This window comes from Suncus etruscus, chromosome 13, assembly GCF_024139225.1.
Source record: "Suncus etruscus isolate mSunEtr1 chromosome 13, mSunEtr1.pri.cur, whole genome shotgun sequence".
Classification (NCBI taxonomy): Eukaryota; Metazoa; Chordata; class Mammalia; order Eulipotyphla; family Soricidae; genus Suncus; species Suncus etruscus.
The window spans coordinates 89165143-89171157 of NC_064860.1; positions in this window are offsets into that span (position 1 = coordinate 89165143).

Here is a 6015-nt window from a genome sequence, read left to right on the forward strand (position 1 = left end):
GACAAGCTTTTTTCCCCCAACAAATCGTATGCTTGCATCATTCCTTGGAGCTATGTAGGATCCCACTGTATTACATCTTCATGATCCACTCATCTCTTGTTGAACATCTAGTTTGAAGACATGTTATGCATCTCTTCTGGTGGGAATGCTATCTGGTTCACTATGCTATAGAGAAGAATATGTAGATTGAGTTTCTATATGTTCCAGAAATTCCATTCCTAAGTACATACCCTAGGAACACAAAAACACATTACAAAAATGCCCTTTGCATGTCTATATTTATTGAAGCACTATTTACAATAGCCAGAATATGGAAACAACCCAGATTCCTGACAACTAATGAGTGACCAAAGAAACAAACATATACACAGTGGAATACTACGCAGCTACTAGAAGAAATGAAGTCATGACGTTTTCCTATACATGGATGGACATGGAGACTATTATACTAAGTAAAGTGAGTCACAGGAAGAGCGAGATACAGAATAGTCTTACTTATCTGTGGGATTCAAAAAAATAAAAGGCAGTATGGTAATAATACTAAGAGACAATAGAGATGAAGGCTGGTAGAATAAGCCCATGATATGAATGAAGCTTACCGCAAAGAGTGGTGAATGCAATTAGAAAAATAGCTACATTAACAATTATTATGACGATGGTAGTGAGTGAGAGAAATAGAATGTCTGTCTTGAATACAGGCAGGGCATGGGGGAGGAAGGCAAAGGGGGGGCATTATTGGCAGGAAGTTTGCACTGTTGTATGCGGTGGACATTTTGTGACTGAAACCTAAAAACAAACATGTTTGTAACCATGGTGCTTAAATAAAGTTTTATTAGAAAAAAGAGAACAATATGGAGAGGTCTTATGTCAACTCAAAATTGAGCTGTTTGATGACCCAGCAATCCCACATCTGAGTATCTATCCCCAGGAAAGAAAAACATGTATTCAAAAGGATGTCTGCACACCACTATTTATCATAGCACTCAGCACAATAGCTAAAAGTTGGATTCAACCTATGGGCTGAATCAGACAGCATTTCCACCAGCAGTGGATGAGAGTTCTTTTTTCACCACACTCCCCATCCACATGGATTGTTCCGAGTAATTTTGATATGTGTCATCTTCACTGATATAAGATAATATTTCATTGTCTTAATTTGCATTTTCCTAATGATGAGAGATGAACCATTTTTCTTGCTGCTATTCTTCTTGTTCAGAGAGGTGACTGTTCATTTTTCTCTCCCCATTTTTTGATAATTTTTTTAGATTTTGGTGGATTAATCATTATGAGTACTTTGTGTATACTAGTACATAGTATAAAATATTTGAGTACCTGGATAGAAAGGGCTGTATATACAACCCTTTATCTGATGTGTTGAGTGAAAAGATATTCTACAACTCAGCTCGCTTCGAGTTTTAGTCCATGTTCTTTTGGCCATAGAGAAAAGTTTTAGTTTAATGACGTCTCATTTGTTCCTATTTGATTATAAAGCCTTTGCCCTTGACATCATACCATTGAGGGCTCCTTTAACTCCAGGTCTTGAAGCATTCTGCCTATGTTTTCCTCAATGTATTTTATAGATTCAATCTTATCTCAAGGTCTTTAATACACTTTGAATTGACTTGTGTATGCTGTGAAGTATGAATCAAGCTTTAATTTCTTACATGAGGTTATTTAATTGTCCCAACATGACTTATTGAAGAGATTGTTTTTATTTTATTTCATGTTCTTGACTCTTTTGTAAAAAATTAGTTGACCATATACTTGGGGTTTTGTCATTAGATATTCTATTCTGGGGGCCGGCGCGGTGGCACTAGAGGTAAGGTGTCTGCCTTGCCAGCGCTAGCCTAGGACGGACCGTGGTTTGATTCCCCGGCATCCCATATGGTCCCCCCAAGCCAGGGGCAATTTCTGAGCGCTTAGCCAGGAGTAACCCCTGAGCATCAAATGGGTGTGGTTCCAAAAACAAAAACAAAAAACAAAAAAAAAAGGCGAACTTAGACCCCCAGCTACCTTCATGTATGAAGGTAAAATCCAAATGGATTAAAGACCTTGATATCAGACCTGATACCATAAGTTATATAGAACAACATGTAGGTAAAACACTCCATGACATTGAGACTAAAGGCATCTTCAAGGAGGAAATTGCACTCTCTAAACAAGTGAAAACAGAGATTAACAGATGGGAATATATTAAGATGAGATGCTTCTGCATCTTGAAGGAAATAGTGCCCAGGATACAAGAGCCACCCACTGATTGGGAGAAACTATTTACCCAATACCCATCATATAATGGGATAATATCCAAAATATACAAGGCACTGGCAGAACTCTGCAAGAAAAATACATCTAATCCCATCAAAAAATGGGGAGAAGAAATGGACAGACACTTCAATAAAGAAGAAATACAAATGGCCAAAAGGCACATGAAAAAATGCTCCATATCCCTAATCATCAGGGAGATGCAAATCAAAACAACTATTAGGTACCATCTCACACCACAGAGATTGGCACACATCATAAAGAATGAGAACAAGGAGTGATGGCGGGGATGTGATGAGAAAGAAACTCTTATCCACTGCTGGTGGGAATGCTGACTAGTTCAACATTTCTGGAGAGCGATGTGGAGATTCCTACAAAAACTGGAAATTGAGCTCCCATATGATCCAGCTATAGCACTCTTAGGAATATACCCTAGGAACACAAAAATACAATACAAAAATCCCTTCCTTACACCTATATTCATTGCAGCACTATTTACCATAGCAAGACTCTGGAAACAGCCAAGGTACCCTTCAACAGATGAATGGCTAAAGAAACTGTGGTACATGTACACAATGAAATATTATGCAGCCATCAGGAGAGATGAAGTCATGAAATTTTCCCATACATAGATGTACATATAATCTATTATGCTGAGTGAAATAAGTCAGAGGGAGAGAGAAAGATGCAGAATGGTCTCACTCATCTATGGGTTTTAAGAAAAATGAAAGACATTTCTCAACAATTTTCAGAGACAAAAGAGAGGAGGGCTGGACATTACAGCCCACCTCATGAACCTCACCACAAAGAGTGATGATTTTAGTTAGGGAAATAACTACATTGTGAACTATCCTAACAATGAGAATGTATTAGGGAAATAGAAAACCTGTCTAGAGTACAGGTGGGGGCAGGGAGGGGAGGAGGGATATTTGGAACATTGGTGGTGGGAATGTTGTACTGGTGATGGGGGTGTCATCTTATATGACTGAAACCCAACCACAATCATGTTTGTAACCAAGGAGTTTAAATAAAAATATTTTTAAAAAGGAGAGAATATGAACAAAATTAAACCCAAGACAAAAATGATTGGTCTATAGTTTACTCTCTCTCAGCAGTATCTCTGTCAGCTTTGGGAATCAGAATAATGTTAGCTTCTTCTAACATAGATGGTATTAAGGAGAGTTTTGCCATATTTACCATTATCATATTAATGGTAGTAATTTTTTGAATGTTTTGATAAAAACTTAACTGTAAACCTATCTGGACCTGGACTTTTATTTTTGTGAAGATTCATAATTACTGTTTCAGTTCAGTTTCCTTGGTTGTAATTGTTCTGTTTATGCTTTCTACTTCCTCCTTATTTGGTCTTGGTAGTATATCTTTTCAGAAATCTTTCTATTTCTCTCACTTTACCAAGTTTAACAGAGGAAAGTTGTATGTAGTGATTATCTTGATGTCTTGGATTTCTGGAGGTTATACTGTAATTTCTCCCATTTCATATTTTATCCCATTTATCTAAGCACTTTATATCTCTCTTTTTTTTCCCCTTGTAAATCTTGCTAGGAGTTTGTCTGTCTTGTTTATTCTTTAGTAAAACCAGCTTTTGTTTTTAGTGATTCTTTGTATTGTTTTCTTGGTTCTATATTATTGATTTCTGCTCTGGTTTTTATTATTTCTTTTATTCTTCTAGTGTTTGAGTTTCTATATTGTTGGTTTTTCAGGTATTTAAGGTGTGCCTTTAGGTTGTTGATTTAATTTTTGTTTGTTTTGCCTTTCTTATGAAGGCCTTTATTGCTATGAGTTTCCCCCTAATTACTGCTCTTGTTGTGTTGCATAAATTTTGTTTCTTTATGATCATTAGTCTCAAGAAATTTTAAAGTTATTTCCTTCATTTCTTCTTCAATCCGACTATTACTAAGCAGCATGTCGTTCAGTTTCCAGGTTTTATCATTTCTCAGCATCTTTTTTTCTAAGAATTCTTTATTTCTGTGGCATTACATCCTAATAGGATGCTTAATATAATTTGTATGTTTGTGAAATTTTGTAAGTTAGTTTTAAATCTTAAAATTTGATCTATCCTACAGAATGTCCCATGTGCTTTAGAAAAGAATGTTTATTCAGCTTTATGATGATGGAGAGCTCATTAATATAATTCCATTAGTCCCAGCTCTTCTAGTTTCTCATTTTGGACTCTTATTCTGCCTAGTGGATCTACCCAGTGGTAAAAAAGGCATATTGAAATCTTCCACTACTTTCATGTTTTTTATCCATATGTATCTAGATTTGTGAATAAAAACTTTACAAACATTGCTGTTCCAACATTTGGTAAGTGTCTGTTGATTAGAGTTAATGCTTCTTGGTTTTATACTCCCCTGATAAATAAATAATGGCCATCCTTGTCTCTAATTACCTTCTTGAGATTGAATGCAATTTATTATGATATAATTCAGACTTTCTGAGCTTTTATTTTCCAGTGGCTTATATAATTGTTTTTCATCCATTTATTTTAAGCCTGAGATTTTATTTTATTTTTTTTAATATTTTATTGAAGCGCCATGGTCACAAACATGTTTGTAGTTGGGTTTCAGTCATAAAAATTACAACCCTTTCATCAGTGCAACTTTCCAACCACCAATGCTCCCTATATCCTTCTCCCCTACCCCTTGCATGTCTTCAAGACAAATATTCTATTTCTCTCACTCACTACCATTGTCATGACAGTTTTTAGTGTAGTTATATCTCTAACTGCACTCACCAATCTTTGTCATAAACTTCATATAATGGGCTGGTCCTTCCAGCCTTCACCTCTATTGTCTCTTATTAATATTACTATACTGTCTTTTATTTTCCTTAAATCTCACAAATGAGTCAGACTATTCTGTATTTATCTCTCTCCCTCTGACTCATTTCACTCAGCATAATAGTTTCCATGTTCATCCACATATATGAAAATTTTATGACTTCATTTTTCCTAATAGCTATATAGTATTCCATTATATAATATATATATTTATATAATATATATATATATACATAAGTGGTTAAAGAAACTGTGGTATATATTTATATATATATTTATATAATATATATATACATAAATGGTTAAAAAAACTGTGGTATATAATATATATAAATATATTATATATATAAATATATAAATATATATTTATATAATATATATATACATAAGTGGTTAAAGAAACTGTGGTATATACTTATCTGTTGTTAGGCATCTAAGTTTTTTCCAGATTCTGGCTATTGTAAAATGACTACATTAAACTTTTGATTTTTTTTTTTTTTTTTTGGTTTTTGGGCCACACCCGGCATTGCTCAGGGGTTACTCCTGGCTGTCTGCTCAGAAATAACTCCTGGCAGGCACGGGGGACCATGTGGGACACCGGGATTCGAACCAACCACCTTTGGTCCTGGATCGGCTGCTTACAAGGCAAATGCCCGCTGTGCTATCTCTCCGGGCCCAAAAACTTTTGCACCTCAAAGGAAACTGTGACTAGGATTCAGAAGCCACCCACAGAATGGGAGAAACGATTCACCCAATATCCATCAAATAAGGGGCTAACATTTAAAATATACAAGGTACTATAGAACTTAACAAGAAAAAAAATCTCACCTCATAAAAAATGGGAAAAGAAATGAATAGACAATTCCTCAAAGAAGAAATGCAAATGGCCAAAAGGTACATGAAAAAATGCTCCACATCACTAATCATTAGGATACAAATCAAAACAACAATGA